Genomic DNA, 25,906 nt, shown 5'->3' with positions numbered 1-25,906 from the left:
GTGTAAATACTATTACATAGGAGGCTTGGAATAAATTCAGCTCAGAGGATTAAGGATTATTCAGCTATAACAGAGCGATCAAACAAGGAGGTTAAAGGTCACATCCATCAGGCATCAGAGGGATATTATCAGCTATTATTAGGTTATGACATGGTCACCGCATGTTGATGATGATCATGATGACTTTATTGTTTTTGTTAGGAAATTCAAGTTGCATCATACAGCATCCAACACTGGATCAGGACGACATCTTGGTCGAAACACGAAATCTCTTAATGGGGAAATTCAAATCGGATTTTATTTATGAAAATAATCCTGACAAAGATCATGTTAAATATTGGACCTGCTATATAGAAGATTGCGTTATGATCTGGACGGGTTCCAAAATTTAATTAAAACACATTTCTTACCTACATTAATTCTAGAGTACAATAAATTTCCTTCACTATGGAAAAGAACATTAACTCTATACATTTCTTAGATGTACTTGTTACAAAGAAGGGACCTACAGATAAAAATACTATACTGACAGCTGATAGTTATCACCCTCTCCCCCTAAAAAGAGGTTTACCAGTAAGCCAACTTCATAGCCAGCGTCACATCTGTAACACAGAGGAAGAATATGATAGGCAATCAAAGTCTCTCCTTGAGCGTTTCCGCTTAAGAGGATACCCCGATACCTGGCTTGATAAAGCTCCAAGTTAAAAAGCTTGAACAGAAGCGAGTTACTTAATAAACCCAACAAAAACAGAAGAAACTGTTTTCTGTAAACTACACTGAACTAAAATATAAATGCAACATGTAAAGTGTTGGTCCCATGTTTCATGAGCTGAAATAAAAGGTCCCAGAAATGTTTCATACTCACAAAAAGCATATTTCTCTCAAATTCTGTGCACACATTTGTTTACATCCCTGTTAGTGAGCATTTCTCCTTTGCCAAGATAATCCATCCACCTGACAAGTGTGGCATATCAAGAAGCTGATTAAACAGCATGATCATTACACAGGTGCCACAGATGTCTCAAGTTGAGGGAGCGTGTGCAATTGGCATGCTGACTGCAGGAATGTCCACCAGAGCTGTTGCCAGATAACTGAATGTTAATTTCTCTACCATAAGCCGCCTCCAACATCTTTTCAGAGAATTTGGCAGTACGTCCAACCGGCCTCACAACCACAGACCACGTGTATGCCGTCATGTCGGCGAGCAGTTTGCTGATGTCAACATTGTGAACAGAGTTGGTGGGTTATGGTATGGGCAGACATAAGCTACGGACAACGAACACAATTGCATTTTATCGATGGCAATTTGAATGCACAGAAATACCGTTATGAGATCCTGAGGCCCATTGTGAGGACCATTTATTTTAAGGTATCTTTGACCAACATATGCATATCTGTAATCCCAGTCATGTGCAATCCATAGATTAGGGCCTAATAAATTGATTTCAATTGATTGATTTCCTCATATGAACTGTAACTCAGTAAATGCTTTGAAATTGTTGCATGCTGCGTTTATATTTTTGTTCAGTATATATACTTACTTTCAATGATAGCCATAACGGCATCAAGTCTACTTACAATAAACACTGGCACATACTATCATCAGACTCCTCTTTAAATTCTGTCTTCCAGAAAACACCTTTATTGACCTATAAACGATCAAGAAATCTATCAAACATATTGGTTAAATCAGATGTGGTCAGAGAGAGTAAAGAGGCATTCATAAAGGATGCTTCCCCTGTAGATGATGTACCTCTTGTAGCACCATAAGGAAATGTTCTAACTTAGTATGCCCTCAGACTACTAGGACCTAAGAGATAAAGTCATGTATAACTTGCACTACTAAAGGAGTTATTTATATGTTGCAGTGTTCTTGCAATACAATTTATATTGGAAAGTACGCCTTGGAGAACATAAATCCACTATCTTTATAGAACAAAATCATTCTATTAATGAGTTGCGTTGCGTTGAAATCGAAAAAGTTCCTCCACTACGCAGAGGAGGAGATTACAACAACAAATTACTCTAAAGAGAAGCCATGTGGATATATAAATTCTCCACACGGTTTAAACTAAGAATTAGATTTCACCTCCTTCCTATAGGCCAAATTTAGACTGTTATACAAGAACACTGTCCATATCAGATTTTGCATATCGTTTATGAGTTGGCCTCACGTATTTATGAACGGCTGTGCCTGATGTCCTTTGTGGTGGGCTATCTCATGAATGTATATAATGTATTCAAGTGAGCAGACACCTAAGGCAATTGATTCTTGAATTGCCCTTCGTGCCCGCTCCCATACCCTAGAATTCTGTATTTATCTGTAACTAACTTGTATACAGGTAGACCAGAAAAGCCACATCCCTGATTGGCAGATGAGTGGCAACCCTGATTAGAAGCACCTGCTGATCATGGGTTGTTCTTTACAAATGCTTTTTTGAATTAAAATACAATTGTACCTACACACTATCCCTGATGCAGTAAAAAAAAAAAAAAAAAAACATTGAATAATGAAGTAAGCTTTATGCAACATCTTTTTGAGTGCGGACCCATTACACCTTTTTGTTGGTCGAAACACGTTGCCTGCTGTATTATAATCTGATCTGCTCCTACTTATAAGTGTTATATATATATATATATATATATATATATATATATTTTTTTGTGAACAGTTTATAAGAATAATACCTGCTGCTTTTTGTCCTTTTTTTGTATCTAACAGCATGTCATCTTAAATATACACGTAGACTGTTGTCACTAGTTCGACTAAATCTTATCTTGGCACAGAACAGGACTGTGACAGCCTATAGGGAGGAGGTCCGAGACCTGGCCATGTGGTGCCAGGATAACAACCTCTCCCTCAACGTGATCAAGACAAAGGAGATGATTGTGGACTACAGGAAAAAAAAAGAGAACTGAGCACGCCCCCATTCTCATCGACAGGGCTGTAGTGGAACAGGTTGAGAGCTTCAAGTTCCTTGGTGTCCACATCACCAACGAACGATCATGGTCCAAGACAGTCGTGAAGAGGGCACAACAAAGCCTATTCCCCCTCAGGAGACTGAAATGATTTGGCATGGGTCCTCAGATCCTCAAAAAGTTCTACAGCTGCACCATCGAGAGCATCCTGACTGGTTGCATCACCGCCTGGTATGGCAACTGCTCGGCCTCCGATCGCAAGGCACTACAGAGGGTAGTGCGTATGGCCCAGTACATCACTGGGGCCAAGCTTCCTGCCATCCAGGACCTCTATACCAGGCGGTGTCAGAGGAAGGCCCTCAAAATTGTCAAAGACTCCAGCCACCCTAGTCATAGACTGTTCTCTCTGCTACCGCACGGAAAGCGGTACCGGAGCGTCAAGTCTAGGTCCAAAAGGCTTCTCAACAGCTTCTACCCCCAAGCCATAAGACTCCTGAACAGCTAATCATTGCTACCCGGACCATTTGCACTGCCCCCCACCCCCACCTTTTACGCTGCTGCTACTCTGTTTATTATTCATGCATAGTCACTTTAACTCTACCCACATGTACATATTACCTCAATTACCTCGACTACATCAATTGACTCTGCACCGGTACCCCCCTGTATATAGCCTCCCTACTGTTATTTTATTTTACTGCTGCTCTTTAGTTATTTGCTTTTATTCTTTTTACTTAACACTTTAAAATCACATAATAAGTTGCATGGACTCATTCCGTGTTCAATAATAGTGGTTAACATGATTTTTGAATGACTACCCCATCTCTGTACCCCACACATACAATTATCTGTAAGGTCATTCAATCGAGTTCTGACTTTCAAGCACAGATTCAACCACAAAGACCAGGGAGTTTTTTCAATGCCTCGCAAAGACGGGCACCAATTGGTAGATATCCCTTTGAGCATGGTGAAGTTATTAATTAGGCTTTGGAAGGTGTATCAATACACCCAGATCTACAAAGATACAGGCATCCTTCCTAACTCAGTTGCCAGAGAGCAAGGAAACTGATCAGGGATTTCACCATGAGGCCTATGGTGATTTAAAAAAAGTTACAGAGTTTAATGGTTTTGATATGATAAAACTGAGGATGAATCAACAACATTTTAGTTACTCCACAATACTAACCTAATTGACAGAGTGAAAAGAAGGAAGTCTGTACAGAATAATATATTATTTTAAAAAATATATTCCAAAACATGCATCCTGTTTACAACAAGGCACTTAAGTAATACTGCAAAAAATTTGGCAAAGAACGTTTTGTCCTGAATACAAAGTATTATGTTTAGAGCAAATCCAACACAACACATCACTGAGTACCACTCTTCATATTTTCATGCATGGTGGTGGCTGCATCACATTATCAGTATGCTTGTCATCGACAAGGACTAGGGAGTTATTTAGGATAAAAAGAAATGGAATACAACTATAAGCACAGGCAAAATCCTAGAGGAAAACCTGGTTCAGTCTGCTTTCCAACAGACACTGGGAGACTAATTTAATCTTTCAGCAGGACAATAACCTAGAACACAAGGCCAAATGTACACTGGAGTTGCTTACCAAGACGACATTGAATGCTCCTGAGTGATCTAGTTACTGTTTTGACTTAAAAAGGCTTGGAAATCTATGGCAAGACTTGAAATGGCTGTCTAGCACTGATCAACAATCAACTTGACAGAGCTTGAAGAATTTTTAAAAGAATAATGGACAAATATTGTACAATCCAACTGTGCAAAGCTCTTAGCGACTTACCCAGAAAGACTCACAGCTGTAAATCGCCGCCAAAAGGTGCTTCTACAAAGTATTGACTCAGGGGTGTGAATACCTATGTAAATGATATTTCTGTATTTCATTTAAATAAATGTTTTCACTTTGTCATTATGGGGTATTGTGTGTAGATAGGAAAAAATATATTTAATCCATTTTGAATTGAGGCTGTAACACAACAAAATGTGGAATAAGTCAAGGGGTATGAATAGTTTCTGAAGGCACTGCATAATAAGAAGATATATAAATGAGGCAGAGAGAAATTGTCATTATACAACGTTTCATCTCACACTCAGCACCGTGCTGTAATCTGTGAGAGAATACAGTACATAAAGAGAAAAGTGGGGCAATTTCAAAGAGTTGCACAATTTAGTTTTTACTCATCCTCCATTGATCACAGTGTTGTAGTGCTTTAAAATGATTACCCAGAAAAGGCTTTACGGATGGACCGGAGCCATATCTCTGACAAGTATAAACAACCCTTCAGAGGAAGGCCCTCAAAATTGTCAAAGACTCCAGCCACCCTAGTCATAGACTGTTCTCTCTGCTACCGCACGGCAAGCGGTACCGGAGTGCCAAGTCTAGGTCCAAAAGACTTCTCAACAGCTTCTACCCCCAAGCCATAAGACTCCTGAACAGCTAATCATGGCTACCCGGACTATTTGCACTGCCCCCCACCCCATCCTTTTTACGCTGCTGCTACTCTGTTAAGTATTTATGCATAGTCACTTTAACTCTACCCACATGTACATATTACCTCAACTACCTCAACTAGCCGGTGCCCCCGCACATTGACTCTGCAACGGTACCCCCCTGTATATATAGCCTCCCTACTGTCACTTTATTTTACTTCTGCTCTTTTTTTTCCTCAACACTTTTTTTGTTGTTGTTTTATTTTTACTTTTATGTTAAAAATAAATGCACTGTTGGTTAAGGGCTGTAAGTAAGCATTTCACTGTAATGTCTGCACCTGTTGTATTCGGCGCATGTGACCAATAAAATTTGATTTGATTTGATTTGACTATCTCTCTGCAGGGCCAGGGGAAACAAAATCCTCCAACGAACGCAAAAAATTGTTTTAATACTATTTGGGATTGAAAACACGCACACATGTACAAAGCCAGACAGACAGACAGACATACAGACAGGCAGACACGCACAAAAACACAAACACATTTGTTGATCAGTTTCATAGCAGTTTACACCTTCTTCCTGTCATAGAACGTGAAAGGTTGGGACTTAAACCAGAGAAACAGAGAGGTAGGAGGTACAGTAACTAGAGGGATCTTGTCTGAGATAGGGGGTTTTCTTTCCCACATTCATTCATTAAGCCAGCTTTGTGTTTCAGTGTAACTGTCTCAGAGCGGACTGAGTGTCCTGACAAACACAACTAGCAGACAGCCAGATAATGGGTTGAAGAGAATCCCTTAGCAGCAAGACCTGGGTTCAAATACTATTTGAAATCATTTTAAATACTTTAGCTGTGCTCGATTGATCTTGCCTGTTGCAATGGAACCAAAAGAAGTCCCACAAGTGCAAACCCCACCCACCTGACACTCTAGGCAGGCTAAAGCAAATACTCGATTTCAAATACTATTTAAACCCAGGTGTGCTTAACAGCATGGGTAAACTGCACACAGGTAGACAGACAGGACAGCAGGTAATACTGCTGGTCGATAATACTGCTGGTCGGCACTTCTGTTGAAAGCTGCCTGGTGGACTGAAGGAGGACACCCAACAGCCCAGTACTTATTAAGAGCCGGTTATAGGATCTGTTATACTAAAGCCTGACAGAGCAGTCAACATACTGGCTGATACTGTAATGACAGAGGCTTGGATACAGATATATCCTACTGTCTGCATTGTCACAACTGCAAGCTACAAACTCACAGGAATACAGTACCAACAAAGGAGACAAAATCATGTGAGTGTTGAGTCTCTCTCACACACTCACACACTCACACACTCACACACTCACACACTCACACACTCACACACTCTCACACTCTCACACTCTCACACTCTCACACTCTCACACTCTCACACTCTCACACTCTCACACTCTCACACACACAGCTTGGCAGGAAACACAAGGTGATTATGGAAATTCAGTAAATTACTGCAGACAGAGTAAACACCCGTTCCATCATTTTTGACTCCTATAGTTATGTTTTCTTAATACATGTACTGTAGATATGTGAAGGCCGTTATTTTCCCAGGGCATCTTGTTTCCCTTCCTTATGTGTGTTTGTGAGACTGGGGCCAGGAGACAACCAACCACCCACTGTCTATCCAGGCAACAGGATAAAACATTGACATATTACAATATATCATATATTTATCACACTACAGAGAGAAGACGCAGACCAATACATCAATTGTAGTAGCCTTAGAGTTTATCAATGTATCTGTTCTATTACTCCAATAATCTGAGATAAGGGAAATTCCACAGTAACACAGACTCTGATTTTTCACTTTCAAATGTATGTCAAACCAAAACCAATGATTGCAAAGTTAAACAAACCAAGCAACTCTATGCACAAGAACTCATTTGAACAATATCCACTGAACATTCAAAAAAAAATATATATTTACTTGAAGAACAATGCAGATACAAAGTTTGGTAACAGAATGACAGATTAAAGTCAGAAATCAGACTCTCAGTGTCACTCTGTTACGGCAGAACTGTCCATAACATGTAAATCAGACAGCTTTTTGTACAATATGATGTCGTTCATACTGGTTTAAGCATTAGCAAATTGATGTTCCAGCAACTATTTGAAGCATATATCCATGAGCCTGATAAAGAGCTGTACTGCCATATAATCTACTTCACATAACACACCATAATAGCAGTAATATAACGCACTCTGTAACTGCTAGTATTCATTAGAAACACCAATGACACCTCATTTAGTAATCAGTCAGTGGTCACCAACCTTTTGAGTCAAGATCACTTTCGCAGTCAGAAAGCAAGCAGAGTTCTACCGCTCTGATTTTTTTTTTTTTTTTTACATGTAAGCCTGTGCAACATTAAAGGTAGACTCAGTTAAATTACTTTGCCACGAGCAGCACCGCAGATACTCAGATGAGTAGAACAGTGTGTTCCCACTAATTGCATTTTGGAACATTCGCTCATAGCCTACTGCCGTGTGCGCATGTGCTGTGCTTCTAATGTAAACAAATAAAAGTTGCTCAACATTTTGATCTGTTGCATTAGCGTCATTGCTTTCAAAAATTGTTTTATGTACAGTAGTTGTAGGAATCTATCGTCCCAGAACTGTCACAGAGTCTGTTTGATCTGTCCCAGGACGCCCTTAATTTCGAGCCCTGCCTACATACCCAGAGAGAAAGCACATTGTTCGATCCTCGCTCCCTCTCTCTGAAACTGTTGGATGATTATTTCTCAGTTTCTCTCCCTTGCTGTGCTGTCTCTAGTAATGATTGGTAGGACTGGGGGTAGTCAGGATACAACAAACGAGGCAAACAAGAATTATGAGGGAGAAGTAAGTAGCTAGCTAGTGCTAGTTAATTAGTTTGTTGTTCTCATATCACTTGTCATGACTGCCTGCTGCAGTACTCTCAACACCCAATGACTGTGCTCAACACACACCCCTCTGGCCCTCCCCCTCCCTCCCTCCCTCCACTCCCTGACTCACTCAATCACTCAGCAACAGCCTGCCTCACTGCCTGATAGTCAGCAGTAGCAGGTCACTGTGAAATTTATATATTTATTTTTTTAAGAGAATTGCCATGGCAGCCACGGTGCTATTTAGAAGTAGCCCAAAAACCTGCAACCAATACAGTTTCACCCACGACATCATTTTCAAAGTAGCCCAATTTGGCTAGAAAACTGTGGACATGACAACCCTGGCACGGGTTCGCTTCACGCGTGGTAGCCAGAGGTCCAAAACAGTTGAGCCTTGCGCTTCAACACTCTTAGAGTCTACCTTTAACCTAATAAAAACAGTTATTTAGGATTCAGGTTTGTGCAGTAGGTCTTATACATTATCACAGCATATTGGCTATGCTCAGACCATATTATATACAAAATAATCAGTTGCTATATCACTTGCGAGGCACAGCTGAGCATACATTTAAATAATTTTACTGGACTGATGCTACCAGCATCTGGTAGTCAGTCTCAGCGGAGGGAGGGAGAGCGCAGCAGCAGAGATCTGTATATAATGATGAGATGCTCATGTCTCCGCCCTAACAATGGGAGTCGTTGTCCCAAAGGCGGGAAGGCAGGCGAAAAGCTTAGGTCCAAAATAAGCCCATTACAACGCATTGGGCTTATTTTGAACATATTTTGGCGAGAGTGAAACCTCTTGCTTCGCCTCTTCCTCTCTGGCAGCAGAGGGTCTGCCTCTCACGGTCCCTGCTCTCTCCTTTCCTCCGGTGAGACTGACCATAGAGAGGTTACACCGTCCTCCACCTGATGGCTAAACTTAAATCGCACCGCATCAATTCTGCCTTATGCACAAATTCATGTTGTTCCTATGACCAGAGAAAGTGAAATATTCCTCGATCTTAAAATAGACACGACGAGCTGCTAATAATAATAAAAACGCAGGGCTATCGATACACTTGGCTACTCGTTCATTGCAGCTGCAGTGCGAGTGGAAGTAGGGAGAAGAGCGTTTTATGTCCAGGACTAGGCTTCATCTGTGTCCAGGAAACCACCCCTTAAAGATCAACAGCAAAAAAATAAGCAATAATTATTTTAAGACTGTGATAGCAAAAGTAGTCAAAGTGAGAAGTGCTATTTGTAACTTAAACTAAACAACCCCACAGACTGACAATATTTTGCATGTCAGCAGTCAAGATATTGGATCTTCAAGAAGCAAAGTGTCACTTGCCACATCATCATGATATGGCAAGTGACACTTTGCTTCTTGAAAGTGTAATATCTTGAAAACTTGGCTGCTGGCATGCAAAACATTATGGGACTGTATTAACAGTGGACTAATGAAAAAAAATACTAAAATATTGTTTTTGAGAGGATTATTTTTTTTTAACACAGCAGGGTCAGACAGACACATGACCACTACAGTATATATATATATATATATATATTACATATTACCAGTCCTTGGTGCTCTGATAACGACACAGTTGTTTTTAATTATTCAACTCCTGTCTCTGACCTAGGGTAGGTCTGGATGGAACAGACACCAACAACATAGGCCTACTAGGAGGGCCTTCAAGTCATTTTTGCTATTTCAGTCCACTAGTTGACTGTATCTATAGTTACTTTAAATATATGGTTTATACTCTCTATGTCTAATGTCAAATCACTGACTGATGTCCCTACAGGTTCACAGTTCAACAAATGTTTTCTTCTTTTAAAAAAAATTTATACAAATTATTCCAACTGTCTATCGATGCTATGGAACGTTCTGCTGTACAGCATGTAGATTCAGAGTTCAGATCTCTGGTTGGGACAAAGCCAATCATTGGAGTACAGATCTCTGGTAGGGACAAAGCCAATCATTGGAGTTCAGATCTCTAGACACAGTCAATCATTGGAGTTCAGATCTCTAGACACAGTCAATCATTGGAGTTCAGATGTTTGGCTAGGGACACAGTCAATCATTGGAGTTCAGATCTGTAACTAGGGACACAACCTCAGCTGTAGACATAGAGCTGCAGTAGCTCATGGCAAGGTGGTAGGACACTGTCATTGTGAGTTAGAGACATGAACTCAGCACAGGCTGACTCATAATACAAAATTATATTAAACTGACAGGGACAAACGCCCTTGGGGCCTCCTTCCATCAAATTAATTGTTTGATTTGTTCCAAAAGCATGATTCAATTGGTTAGTGAAGCCATAGAAAGCAGAACTGAAGGCTCTGAGGACGGTTCATTTTGGTTAAGTGCTGGGCGATTCATGACAACACTGTTGACAGCCAGCATTACAACATCAACCCATCATGTTACTGTACGTAACACCAGCCTGTGATTTATCATGTCAGCCATCTGTCATATGAATTATCAGGTTCACCAAGAGTCTACACAATTTATAGTTAATTATGTGCACCCTTAAAGGTGGACTCAGCAAGATTACTTTGCATGCACCAAGTAAAGACATAGTGGGTCAATACCCGCAACAACTAAGAGCGTTGAAGTGCGAGGCTAAACTTCTCAGCTGTTTTGGTCCCATAGGGTGGCCATTATAGCCTACATAGGCTGTCTATAGACTGAGGCCTGGCAGGGACAGAGGGTGAGTTGCCGGTAGGGGCCGGTCTGGGAGGGGCGAGGAAGGGAGGAGTGGCTGTAGGGTCAATGGGCTGGGTTACACAAGCTTAGCTGTGCTTAATCCTCTGTAAACCACAACCAGTCCCATGATGCCGTTTACTGTGGGCTGTACGTAGTATGTAGGTAAAGCTGTTATAAACCCTGCCTCTGTCTGTCGCAATGCAAGTAACACAAAGCTGGTCATTTCTGTATAGAGCTATTGTCTATAGAGCTTGTGGTCATTACTGCATGGTCTGTTGAGTTGAGGGATTCAGATAAATTGAGGGATTTTAGTTGAGGGTCAGATGAGTTGAGGGATTGAGTTGAGGGATTCAAATCAAATGTTATTTGTCACATGCGCCAAATACAACAGGTGTAGACCTTACAGTGAAATGCTTACTTACAAGCCCTTAACCAGCAATGCAGTTTTAAGAAAGAATACCAAAAAAAAAAATCCCCAACAAATCCAATATAAAATAATACGAAATAAAGTTACAAATAATTAAAGAGCAACAGTAAAAATAACAATAGCGAGGCTATATACAGGGGGTACCGATACCAAGTCAATGTGCGGGGGCACCGGTTAGTCGAGGTAATTGGGGTAATATGTACATGTAGGTAGAGTTATTAAAGTGACTATGCATAGATAATAAACAGAGAGTAGCAGCAGCGTAAGAGGGGTGGGGGTGCAATGCAAATAGTCTGGGTAGCCATTTGATTAGATGTTCAGGAGTCTTATGGCTTGGGGGTAGAAGCTGTTTAGAAGCCTCTTGGACCAAGACTTGGCGCTCCGGTACCGCTTGCCGTGCGGTACCTTTGACAATTTTTAGGGCCTTCCTCTGACACGGCCTGATATAGAGGTCCTGTATGGCAGGAAGCTTGGCCAGATGAGTTGAGGGATTGAGTTGAGGGTCAGATGAGTTGAGGGATTAAGTTGAGGGATTGAGTTGAAGTTTTGAGTTGAGGGATTCAGATTAGTTGAAGGATTGAGTTGAGGGATAGAGTTGAGGGATTCAGATGAGTTGAGGAATAGAGTTGAGGGATTGAGATGAGTTGAGGGATTGAGTTGAGGGATTGAGGTGAGTTGAGGGATTGAGATGAGTTGAGGGATTGAGATGAGTTGAGGGATTGAGTTGAGGGATAGAGTTGAGGGTCAGATGAGTTGAGCAATAGAGTTGAGGGTCAGATGAGTTGAGGGATTGAGTTGAGGGATTCAATAGTTATTTTTGTTGAGCAATTGGTTCGCAGTGGATGGCATCTACTGTATGCCTTTTTGAGATTTGTGTCAACCTGACTGGTGTCCCTTAATCTTGGTGATACAGAAAAAAAACACTTTTCACAAACGTTGTTAGGGGGTTTAAAGCCAGAAGACTCATGAAGCAATAATGAGAGAATGCCTTTCTTGGAAATGTTCTTGACACATAGAATAACTTAAATGTGCATTTCCTGGAATCAGAACAAAAAGCAACTACACATGGACTTCCCTTGTCATTATTTGAGTGCTTTTCTTGTTGTTTTAATATGTCTCGCTCCCCATCCCTCTCTGTAAAATTGAACAGCTCTTTTCATTAGCATAAAACGCAGCAGCAAGCATCATGACTCAACATTGAAAAAGCAGTTAGAAAGTAAATCCTTTAATCTAGCACTTTCAGTGTTGGCAAAAGAACAGAAACTTAATGCACAGTCAAACAGTGACCAACATTGGCACAGGGTTGTTGTCTTACCAAATAACATCATAGGGAATTACTCATTATTAAATGCAGATAATTAGGTCAAGCACAAGTACATTGGTAAAAAACCTCTATACAAAAAGCTGATTGATTGGTTGACTGACTGATTGATTGATGGATTGATTGAGACAGGATTTTCCAGTCCAGTGGTTCTAACCCATACACTCAGAGGAACAAAAACTGCTCAAGGTAGTTTTCACGGCAATAGTGCCTTTAGTGATGATATAGGCCTACTGCTCTGATAAATGAGAATCCTTCCAATTTCATAGACAGGGAGTCAGATAATAATCAGTTTTGTACCAAGCAGCGTTCAGTAGGCTGCATCCCAAATGGCACCCTATTCCCTATATAGTGCACTATATGTGCCCTGGTCAAAAGTAGTACACTGCATAGGGAATATGGTGCCATTTGGGATGCAAACCACTGACAGTAGGTGTTTCAATCAAGTCTAGCAAGAGCATGCATAATCACATCACATTGAATCGTGACTCAGGATGGAAGGTGTGTTAGCCCCATACAATTGCTCTTCCATTATACCAATGTCTGAAATGACTTACTGTACCTTGTTTACTCAAACATGATTTGATCTCAACATCTTCCAGTTAGAATTGCATGAGCTGGAGTCATTTTTCCATTTGAGGTCAAGAGGAATTGGTTTTAGAGTTAAAGATGCACTTCGCAAAAATTCTAATAGTTCGCCTAATTTTAGAATTATGTGACAAAACAAGCAAGTATAGTGTAGAGAATCATGGTACCATCTTAACCGCTGTGAAATATATTTTCCATAACCAAAAATATTGTATTTTCAGCTGTTTGAAGCTGGTGTACAAAACCGAAAGTAAAAGACACAAAAACTAAACTTAAGAAGAGGAAGCATAGAAATAGCGCACATAGAATAGAGCTACCGCTTCCCTCTCTCTCTCTCCCCTCCCAGAGGACCTGAGCCCTAGGACCATGCCTCAGGACTACCTGGCCTGATGACTCCTGGCTGTCCCCGTCCCCAGTCCACCTGGTCGTGCTGCTGATCCAGTTTCTGCTGTTTTGCCTGTGGCTCCCTCACCTGCTGTCTCGACCTCTGAATGCTCGGCTATGAAAAGCCAACTGACATTTACTCCTGAGTTGCTGACCTGTTGCACCCTCTACAACCACTGTGATTATTATTTGACCCTGCTGGTCATCTACGAACGTTTGAACATCTTGAAGAACGATCTGGCCTTAATGGCCATGTATTCTTACAATCACCACCCGGCACAGCCAAAAGAGGACTGGCCATCCCTCAAAGCCTGGTTCCTCTCTAGGTTTCTTCTTAGGTTCCTGCCTTTCTAGGGTTTTTTTCCTAGCCACCGTGCTTCTATACCTGTGTTTGCTTGCTGTTTGGGGTTTTAGGCTGGGTTTCTGTATAAGCACTTTGTGACATCTGCTGATGTAAAAAGGGCTTTATAAATTACATGTGATTGATTGATTGATTGACTTGCTTTCAATGAGAATGACAGATCTATACCACACATTTCTATGTGAATTTGGTCAGTTCGCCCAAAAAGTTACATATTGCAGATTTAAGCTGAGAGATGGTATAACTTTTTAATGAGTTATTTAAATGACAAAAATGTTTTTTTGTTGTTGTAAAGATTACATTATGTATCTTATACTTGAATGGTAACGATGTAATGTTGACTTATGTTAACAGGCCTTCATTTGAACTATCCACTAACCCTAACTCTAAAGTGGCAAATTGTTGCGTATCAAGAGTTGCACTAGTTTGTTCATAGTTTGAGTAGCCAAACTAAAGACCATCTATAGCGCGTGTCAAACTCATCCCACGGAGGGCCGAGTGTCTGCGGCTTTCCGCTCCACTCTTGTACTTGATTGATGAATTAAGGTCACTGATTAGTAAGGAACTCCCCTCACCTGGTTGTCTTGGTCTTAATTGAAAGAAAAAAAGAAAAACCAGCAGACACTAGGCCCTCCATGGAATGAGTTTGACACCCCTGATCTATAGGGACTATCCAAATGAAGTGTGACTGTGACCAAGGTCTGTCTGCCCTTGTGGTGCTTGTCTTGACCTTGAGTTCCTTAGTGGAACAGGGGCAATGCCATGGCATGGGGTGCATGTAGAAAATGAATAACCAATGACTGCAAACCACACATACTGGACAAGTTCCATGCATGTCACATGTTTAGCTGTTGGCTACCCGATTGCTGTCGATGGATATTATCTCTAATAAAGAGTGGCAGGCCAGATGGCTATGGTTAGGGCGAGTTAGTGTTTTAGGCAGACAGACAGGCAGACAGACAGTGATGAGTAATGTGTATGCGTATGCAGGCAGGCATCATTCATACCATTCCCCACCGAATGCTTTCCGGAGATAACTTTATATCCAGTCTCCCAATTTGAATTTTTTAACTAACATTGAAACAATGTCTATAGGACTAGGAATAATAAGGTGATTGCATCATTGCACATTATGTTACCATTGTAATACAATCACGTCACATGTACGTATGTAGCAGGGGCAGGGGCACAACTTTCACTGGGGACGGGGGACGGGGGGCATGACCCCCCCACATTCTGAAACTGCACTTTGTCCCACCCAGTTTTATCATTGCACTGTGATACAAAACGCGGCTCCGGTGTGCTTTACGACCATGCGGACGCCTCAGAGCGGTCAAGTAGGCTGTTTTCCGGTTTAAGCCGGCTGGATTTAGGACTGCACAGACATCACAGACAGGCTGTGTGAAGGCAAAGCTTCTGAAAGGATGGTATATAGGACCAGCACAGGAGAGATGAACAGAGGCAGCTGCTGTCTGTGTTACGCTTTTTATTGTAAAAGCAAGCAGAGCAGAAACGGGCTACTCTTTAGTTGACTGATCTAGCTGGCAAGGTAACTGCTGTTTGACAGAAAAACTAATATTTACTCCCAGTGCTGAGCTAGTAGTGTAACTGACATGTTACGTTAGCTAATGTTTAATCCCCTCAACTGAAGTGAATGAACTACTAGCAGCTAGTTAGCTAGCTAGTAGCTACCACAGCCAGTTCAGCTCTAGCTAACCTCTAGCTATCTGTCAGGTAGCCGTATCTAACAGCTGTTGTGTGTATGGAAATGTTTTGTAGCCTTTGTTTTGTCCAGTTTCAACAGAAGTCAATTTGATGAAGTCAATTTGATGATATTATCATTGTACCATTAGCTAGCAGAGCTAGCCAAAAGTTTGCTAACGTTAGCTAGCTAGCTCACTAACTTTAGCTATTTATTTTTGCCTCAATCACACTAGACCTGAATCGAACGATGAAACCAGCGGCCAAACGACTGAAGATTGATATTCTGACATTTTTTCAGCACAATGTGAGTTTTTATTAGTCAGTATAACAATGTAACGTTATTGATCTGTCGGGTTCCCCTAGTTTCCCTACTTTCACACTGACACAGTATTAACAGCTCTACAGGCTTCACAGTCATGGTACGTGGTCAGTACACAACACTATGCTCATCATGTCTTAGCAGGATCAGATGCTGACAGGTGTCCCTGCAGGGTCAGACAGCCAGGGAAGAACAGTCTACAGAGCTCAGGTGAGATTTGCAGTATATTATAACAATCAGTGAATGGATACAAAGTTCCATCTTGAGTTGATGAGCAGGCTACAGTCTGGGATCTGGGAATAATGGTCATTTCAATTGTTGAACCATTCATGGATAATATAATTCATAAATGTACAATGTAATTATTTGTCATGCCTCATCTGAGCAGGATCAGATGGTGACAGGGGTCTCATCAGGGTCAGGCAGCCAGGGAAGACCAGTCTGTGATGTAGCTGAGGTGAATATTTGCAGATACAACACTTTATTTTCTATGTGCAGCAAACTCTGGACAAGAAAGAAGCTTCAAAGATTGAAACTATTTTAAGGCAGTCTGACAAACCTCTAAAGTTTATTTCAAAACTGTAAGGGTTGATAGAGGCTTTTCCCGATGACACACAACATGTAAAACATAAATGTGAGGAAGACCTACGAGACGCTATTGATGATGATGGATAGATACAGATGTTAGAATGCCCAGTCATGTTAATATAATCTCAGACATAAATTACTGAATATCATGCACACAGAATTGTAATTATTCTGCTGGAGGTGTAAAACACAAAAGGGGACATATTTGCATATGTTATGAAGGCTGGCTGAATTCTGGCAAAGAGTATGTTATTTTATCTCAGCATGTCTACAGATTCTCCATTCTCCCTGTTTTTGATTGCTTGGAAATGTTGATACTGGAGACTGTTCTCAGAAGAAACTGTGTAACCTAGCATTTGTAGCAGCTAAGAAATGCATTGCCATTAATTGGAAGGTTGGTTATCCTCCCACAATGGATGGAAGAAACGTCAAGTTATGGATCACTAGATTTTATTTATTACAAGATTAAGGGTATGCTGTGCACCTTTCATAAGGTCTGGATGCCTTATATGGAATACAGTACGACAAAAGGCGTAGGTATTGAAAACATGCCCACGTCAGGGGAGATACCTATTTAGGCAATCCCTAGCTGCTGGGCTGCTCAGATCTGGCCCTGGGGGTCTGCCGAACTGTTGGTTGACACTCTGGCCTTGGCCTAACACACCTGAAACCAATAATGAATGTTTCACTAAGATCCTAAAGCTGAGTGGGGTGTGTTGGGTTGGGGCGCTGCAGGGCCGTGGACCCCTAGGGACAGGACGGGGTGACCCAGCTATATTGTCTACAAGTAAAACATGCTCTACAGTACTATTAGGCCTATGATATGAATTATATGGAGTGTGTACTGTTTGTGTGTTAATGTGTATGTGTGTTTTTATTTTCAAAAATGTTTTCCAAACCTTTCCTTGAGACATAAAAAAAAAGATGGGAAGGAAGTTGTGTTGGGGAGGGAGTTGAGTTATTGACTAGACTGGTGGGGGTCGGGCGTGCAAGCGGCTTGGGCTGGCTGGGCAGTCTGGCTGAAGTTTGATTTAGAGGATGTCTTTTTTTTATTATTACGATCTTGTCTCATCGCTGCAACTCCCCAACGGGCTTGGGAGAGGCGAAGATCGAGTCATGCGTCCTCCAAAACATGACCCGCCAAACCGCACTCCTTAACACCCGCCCGCTTAACCCGGAAGCCAGCTGCACCAATGTGTCAGAGGAAACAGTGATCAACTGACTACCGAAGTCAGCCTGCAGGCGCCCGGCCCGCCATAAGGAGTCGCTAGAGGGCCAAACCCTCCCCTAACCCGGACGACGCTGGGCCAATTGTGCGCCGCCCTATGGGACTCCAGGTCACGGCCGGCTGTGACACAGCCTGGGATCGAATCCGGGTCTGAAGTGACGCCTCAAGTACAATTGGGAGGCGATATAGAGGATGTCTTAATAAAGACAATCAAAAGTTAAGTCTTTCTACTTCATTTGTAAGAGTTGTTAATTTGTTAGGCTATTGGTTAAAGGTGCATCACAATAATGGTTATTGAATTATCATTGATCTAGTTAAGTCTTATCAATCACTTAAACATATTTAATAATGATCTCTTACCTAGCTTGATGACTGGGAATTTTTGCGTACTTTATGTTGTTCTAAATAGAGACGGCTAGAAGGGCCATGGGTCATATTAGATTGTGTAGAAATGCAGGAAATTTGCTTAAGATGCCCCCAAAATGGGAGGACCCCTAGACCCCCCCCCCACACACACACTTCTAAAACCAAAACTGTGCCCCTGGTATGTAGTAACATGTATCATGTTATTATGATGTCCCTGTGTCATCCTTTTTACAACTTATACTTCAAATACTAGTCTACTTTGAGGCTGCTGGACAATTATATACAGTACTAGCAAGGCTACTGTACAGGCTATTGCATAAACTATAATGTCTTCAAAAACAAAGGCTCTCTCATCAAACATTTTGATACGCGAGCGGCATTTTGAAGAATACACGTACTGAACACACCTTTTTAGGGTACCAAACGTGGTGGTTCAATGTCAAGACTGTTACCTGTCTTTTAACTGGTAACGCAGGTATTTGCGTGCGTGCACTGTTCTGCTGAAGCATCGTTTCAGCTTTTTTCTCAAAGCTTTGTGAGGGGTTGTATATAACATGTTTATTAGTGAACAACATGTCAATGCATAACAATACATTAATTGCGGGAATACATATCTGTCCAAGTATAAAAGATAACCCTCCTAAATATAAAACGGTGTGTGCATTCTTTCAAAAACATCACGCGATAGCCTACGCGTCAGTCCCACAATAAAACAACTAACTCGTGTCGTTACTTACTTTCAGAAGGGAGCTCGTGGCACGACCCAGGTTCAGTTTACAAACATTCTCAGTCGGTGTGAAACAGAATTCGGTCTTCTTAATTCTTCTTCAAGCGTGCAGCAACATAGCCCGAAAGTATGTACAGTTGCAAACATGCGGAGTAATTTGACCTTCTCACAATAGAAACTACCACCATGGAGAGGAGGAGCAGGGGAGGATCGGATCATACCAAAGCACAATTCACACCGACACAACTCTGCTCTATAGCACGGGGGCCTGTTGCACAAAACTAGGATAAGGGATTAAGCCAGGATATCTTGGTGATCCTGGCTCAATTGATCCGTAATCCGGTTGCACTAAAGATGGATAGGGGGCAGGAGGATATGTTATGGTATAAATTACCATGGAGATTTATTCTGTGGAGCTAGCCTGCTCCAGACCAGGCTAAATTCCAGGATCTATTTAATCTCATCCCTAATGTCAGTCAGCAGTCACCACAAATGGAAACCAATAGTTATTTCACTGCTCACTATACATTGTTATCACATATAACTAGACCCACTGTCATTATTTAAACGTTTGTGATCATTAATTTCAATGATTTTGGATAAAAAATGATTTTTAGATGATGTTGCTATCATTAGATAATTTACAGTTTCCCATAGACTATAAGGCTATATATAAAATGATAGAATATTAGGGCCACAGAGGGGAAAAAACACAAGTCATAATATTGTAACCAGTTGTTTTAAAGGAGGACAGTTGTTAAAATGACAGATGTGGGGCATTTCGTGAAATTGTACTTCAGTATGGTTTCATAAACAAAGACATGCTGATGTGCCAGAATATTAAGTATCACATTGTCATAAGTATCAAAACTGTAAAAACAATATGTAGCTTTTCTGCAGAAAGAACCAGCCTCATAAATTTATGACTTTATCCTTTTTCTTCAGTGTGGCCCTAGTACTCTGTCATATAAACAAATACACATTCCATATGAATATAAAAACACAATGTGTAACATTATGTTCCTTTATTGAATAAGGACAAAACAAAGCAGGTAAACCATCAGCTCCTTTCGAAACTGAAGTCACAGTGACTCTACAAGATGGAAAGCACAGAATCCAAGCATATTATACAAAATGATACATACACATTCAAAGGTCTGTATATAACACACCCTGCATGTCTGCACACTAAAATAAATGCAGGACAAATCCATACACATCAACTGAACAGACAAATGAATGGATGCAGTAGCCTCCCTGCAGCCTTGTATTACACACAGTATACCGCACAAACATCATAAGAGGCCAAATTCGTGAAAAACGAACCCAAAAAACCCAAATTCCTCTGCCACCGCAGGACATATTTAACCAAAATTGAAAGCACACATACTAACTAAAATAATTCAACACATATTGGTCCCTCAGCAGCCGACCACTGTCGTCATCAGGGAAGATTGCCGGATTGTCCCAGTCCATGGCTGGTGGCACTCTGGGGGGCCCTCTCCTTCCTCAGGCAGGCCACATTGTGGAGGACAGCACAAGCCACAGTAATATCACATGCCCTAACAGGGCTGACCCTTAATTTGTGAAGGCAGTGAAAGCGTGCCTTCAGGAGGCCAAAGGTCATTTCAACTCTGGCCCTGGTCCTGGCATGGGCATGGTTGTAGGCCTGCTGTGCTTCCTGGGGGGTCTGTGAAAGGTGTCAGGAGAAAAGGCTGGCAGCCATACCCCCTGTCTCCCAGCAACACACCAGAGAATTCACCTGTCAACACAAAATCTCATCATTACTACCTCATAAACACAGTGATATTCTTGACACAGCCATGATGGTTATAAATAGGGGTTGTGTGGCTTACCTTGTGATAGGCACTGATAGATTTCAGAGGCCCGAAAGATTCTGGAGTCATGGACTGAGCCAGGCCATTTTGCCACAACATTGCTGATCACACAGTCAGCATTGCAGACCATCTGAAATCATAAGATGAGGAATATTACACCAATCAATGCACATCACTGGCAATGCAGAGTGTTCGTCAATGGACAATATCAAAAAGTTATGTTCACCTGAACATTAATGCTGTGAAAGGATTTCCTATTCACAAAATCGGCCTCATGGGCACCTGAGGGGGCTTTTATCCTTATGTGTGTGCAGTCCACTGCACCAATGACATTGGGGAAACCTGTCACACAAAGTAATGAGTATCCTACTATGTGTTAACAGTTGTCCTGTAATTTGTAGATCCTCTTACCTGCAATCCTATAGAACTCCTCTTTGATGTCACAGAGTCTTCTGTGGCCAGGGAAGGAGATGAAGACATCTGCTAATGCTTTGATAGCCAGACACACACTCCTTATTGTGCGGCAAATTGTGGCCTTGTTCAGCTGTTCTGCATCCCCCACTGAGTACAGGAAGGCTCCACTAGCAAAAAAGCGCAAGGCCACACAAACCATTTGCTCCACACTCAGTGCATGGCTCCGTGCAGTGCGGTGCTTAATCCTGGGACCCAGTAGTCTGCATAGATACCTGATGCCATCTGCAGAAAACCTGTATCTTTCATATAGATGGTCATCAGGGAAGGCCAGTGGGTCCAACCGGTCCCTGAAGACCCTTTCTCGCCTGAAGGCTCTCCTCAGCACAAGTGCTTCTTCATCCACCACATCTCGCACGAATGGGCATGCCATTGTCAGAGCAGAAAGGAACACACAATTTTGGGCCTTCATATAGGCTAGTGGCCACACCTGGTGCTGGGGGGTGGGCAAAAGAGGGCGATGCCTTATAACGATGACTTGGTTGTACTGATTGCTGGGAAAATAAAAAAACCTTAGAAAGATGCCACCGTCCTGTGTGCTCACAATAAGAGCTCATATGTCATGGCTCACTTGACTTTACGAGAATATACCTAATTTTTATTTTGAGCTGTGTCATCTTCTTGGAGCTGGGGGAGGAAAGAAAAATAATGATTAATACATTTGTGTTACAGTTAGCATACAGTGTACATTGAAGGCATATCTCACCTCCCTCTCAAGTTTTTTTATTTCAAGGTCCAGTTTCCTAATTGTCCTCTTTTTTATTTCGGACTCCAGTGCAAGATTTTCCATCTTTTTTCTTCTTGTACTGAATGTCTATGTCTGCCAGTTCTATTTGGCGCCGGAGGTGGTTGCCATACAACTTTCTGATAGCTTGTGAGCTCTGTGAACACAATACAATTAGCGCAGCTGGAATTTGGCAGGATGTGGTGTCCTTTTATTAATACGCACTATGTTGCCAGGCTGGTTTTCCCACTGTATAGCATCTGGGTCCTGTAAAAGAAATTAGATTTTTTGATTTTGATGAGGACTCCTCACCATTGTAGAGTAAATAGTACTTTCACAGTCTTAACATGATACCTCATGCCTTCTGGAATCCAGAGAGATGGTCTCCTCCTCATCCTCGTCTCCATCATGTGCTGTTGCTGCTGCACTGGGGCCTTCACCCTATCACATTTAATCGGATTCATATTGAAGCTAGTAGACAAGACATGCCAGGCCTACAGTATGCCTTTGATGGAGTACTCACTGGATCAGCATCGTCTGGTGCTTGTGCTGGTGGCTCTAACAGGAACACAGTGCTGCCAGACACTGCAAGGCAATAGGTAAACCAAAGTCAGACAGTCCAAATTGATTCAATATGAATGTGGTTGTATCCCATGTAGAGATGGAAGGACATACCTTGAATGAAGCGGGTGGCATCTTGGGAGGAACCTATGCTCGTCTCTTTCCCCCAGGGATCCCCTCTAAGACGGGCCTGCCTTTATTTAGCTCCAAGGCCATGTCCTCTGCTGGGGTAAGGTCAGCCTTTGGTGACCCACCACCCGTGCCTTGTCTGTGGGTATTCTTTTTCACTGCTAAAACAGTACAGACAATGTGTGAGCAGGCACCTTCTGGGTACAATATATGCTTGTGCTTTGTTAAATATTAGTCAGGGACCATACCATTCTGCAGAATGTTCTTGTATTTGATTTTGACCTGCTGCCATGTCCGTTTTGGCCCGTTCATGTTTAATCTACACACACACACACACACACATTTAATGGAGTCACACTGCAAAAAATTACTTGGTATTTTTGTCTTGTTTTCAGTGAAAATATCAAAAAATTTATCATAGCTTTATACAGTGTGATGGAGTTACTTTACACAATTTCACTCATATCTGCAGTGCATTTCAATTAAAAATTTAACCGTTTCATAATTACAGTACAACTGCATTTTTGGAGATGTGAATTAAATATTTGAATTGTAATTGTGATGTTTCAGCGGAGCGGTGAGTGTGTAATTGTGCACTACTTACGCATTCAGGCAGTCTGCAATACTTTGCCACGCTTTTTCTCTTTGCTTTATCACTGTGGCGGTGTTGCCTTTCTTCTTAATTATATATTTTACCTCCTCGTATGCCTCCATGAGGATTTGTGCTTCCGACGGGGAAAAGTACGCGGCTCTAGTTGCCATGGTAAATCAGTTAATCTGTGATCTGTGGCGGGGTCTATTTGAGTGAGCCGTGAGCGCGCACCTATCCAGGATTGGTTTCACCTGGCTTAATGAATCCGTGTCTGCTCATCCTGGCTTGGTCTTTGTGCAACCAATTAAGCCTGGACGCACATGTTTTGGCTTCATTGAGCTCAGCTGAGTCATTTATCCCGGATGTCTTAATTCTACTTTTGTGCAACAGGCCCCGGGAGGGAGGCATCAACGCGTTGGAGGAGAGTTTGCAAACTGGTTGTGACGAAGCGGATTGGATAGGAGGAGAAATTACAACACGTCAGTTGTTCATCATCCCAATAGAGTAGTGACCTATACATTTATCAGACTATGAGACAGGAGAGCTGATGTCTGTGTGAAGGGATATAGAGCAGACAGACAGTGGTGGTCAGTTCAGAGAAGACATCAGGGATTCAAGTGATGGATGGATGGAGTGAGAGAGAGATGGAGGCATGAGGAAAGGGGGCAGGATGGTGCATGCCATGGACAGCCAGGCCCCAGTGTGTTGGCAGCTTGGCAGCTTTCCTTCTGGGACACAGCAGGGGACTGCTCTGTCACTGTCACTGCAGCAAAGCTGTCTCAAGATGTCAGTGAGTTAGTTACTCAAGAGCAGCAGCACCACAACATTTCTGTGTCACTAGGCTACCTGCTGTCTGTCTGTTGCTGTTATTAATGCTGTAGACCACCAGAGGTGTATACCATATCATTTAACATAAGAGTATAGGAATATCCATCCAGGACCTCTATACCAGGCGGTGTCAGAGGAAGGCCCTCAAAAGTCTCCAGCCACCTAAGTCATAGACTCTTCTCTCTGCTACTGCAGGGCAAGTGGTACCGATGCACAAAGTCTGGTCCCAACAGGACCCTGAACAGCTTCTACCCCCAAGCCATAAGACTGCTAAATAGTTAACCAAATAGCTACCCAGACTATCTGCATTGACCCCCTTTGCACTAACTCTTTTGACTCATCACATATGCTGCTGCTACTGCTTATTATCTATCCTGTTGCCTAGTCACGTTACCCCTACCTATACAGTATGTCCATATCTACCTCAATGACCTCGTACCCCTGCACATTAACTCAGTACTGGTACCCCGTGTATATAGTCATGTTAGCATTACTCATTGTGATTCATTCCTCGTGTTATTATCTTGCTATTATTTTTCAATGTTTTTCTCTCTGCATTGTTGGGAAGGGCCTGTATGAAAGCATTTCACTGTTAGTCTACACCAGTTGTTTATGAAGCATGTGACAAATACATTTAGATTTGATATCATGACACAGTCATATGAGAGAATATTAATATTATCAATAGGGCTATTAATATTTATCTGAACTGAATAACCTATGATATTAGTCATGTTTATTGCCCTGGGGCTGCTGCTTGTCATCAAAAGGCATGCAATTAATACCCACTACACAACATATGCATACATTACACACGCAGACATATAAACAGACACTAATCCACATCACAATCAAGGATTAAATTCATCTAATCGAAAAACAATTGACATTTCAATCATACAATCTACTACTAATTTACTTAAACAAGGTTTATTGTCAGAAGTCAGTGTGGTCCTTTCAATCATTAGCTTGCTACAGTCTAGTCTACCTGGTTGCCATGGTAATCCCTCCATCTCTGGTGGGGTCAACTCTTAGCTCTACTAACACCCTGTAATTGACTGTGCTGGATCTAATGAGAATGGCAGCCAGGCAGGTTGTTAGAATGCAGTGTTGACAGAGAGCCAGGACCAGGGGATTGATAAGGGTTTAATTAATACAAATTGCACTGAGATGTTCTTGAATAAACCATATTAATCAACTGGCCTTGGCTGGATGGAATATTAAATAATATAAAATAGAAAGTAATACAATAGTTTATTGTTTTCTGAGGAGGAAATTATTTTCCACAACCTTATACATAATACAGTAACAAACCTACATTACATCATCACTCAGACATGTTAAGTTTCATGTACAGCTCATTGTTGTGAGATACAGGAAAAGAGATTGCACTGCACATTGAATAGCCTGGATGACAACACATTTTACAACATAATTTTCATGTGGTGTGGTGCTAGGTAAAAATGTACTAGAATATTATGACTTACCTGGTTAAATAAAGGCAAAACATTATAGTACATGTCAGAGAGAGAGAGCGCACTATTGACAGAAGTACTCAACACATGTAAGGTATGGAAATAATGGCACTACATTTGACTAATTATTAATTATTAAAAAAAGACATTGATATTTATTGAGCAGTGTTCATTTAATTTTAACTACTCAGATTGACTTGAAATAGGATGTACAGTATACTGTTTTATTTCTGTCAAATCTGCTATTTGTGGTGTGACTCTGAGGCCCCATATCTTCTGGCAGCATCAGAAGTTTTGGGCCCAGTGA

The 25,906-nt window shown here is 41.6% G+C and overlaps 2 long non-coding RNA genes across 2 annotated transcripts in view; one reads left to right on the top strand and one right to left on the bottom strand.

Moving 5' to 3' along the window:
- The window catches only part of LOC123486202, a 122,448-nt gene extending 103,237 nt beyond the window's left edge, over positions 1-19,211 (bottom strand). The window contains exon 1 of the long non-coding RNA XR_006659277.1: positions 18,992-19,211. This is a non-coding gene — a long non-coding RNA (uncharacterized LOC123486202). The remainder of the gene's footprint in view (positions 1-18,991) is intronic.
- Positions 15,487-16,252, top strand: LOC121586302. Its single transcript, XR_006003927.2, has 3 exons — positions 15,487-15,598; positions 15,987-16,057; positions 16,217-16,252. It is a non-coding gene; the product is annotated as an uncharacterized LOC121586302 (long non-coding RNA).
- Positions 19,212-25,906: the final 6,695 nt, after the last annotated feature.

The sequence above is a fragment of the Coregonus clupeaformis genome, unplaced genomic scaffold (genome assembly GCF_020615455.1).
Source record: "Coregonus clupeaformis isolate EN_2021a unplaced genomic scaffold, ASM2061545v1 scaf1064, whole genome shotgun sequence".
NCBI lineage: Eukaryota > Metazoa > Chordata > Actinopteri > Salmoniformes > Salmonidae > Coregonus > Coregonus clupeaformis.
This window is presented reverse-complemented; position numbering and strand designations above follow the sequence as displayed.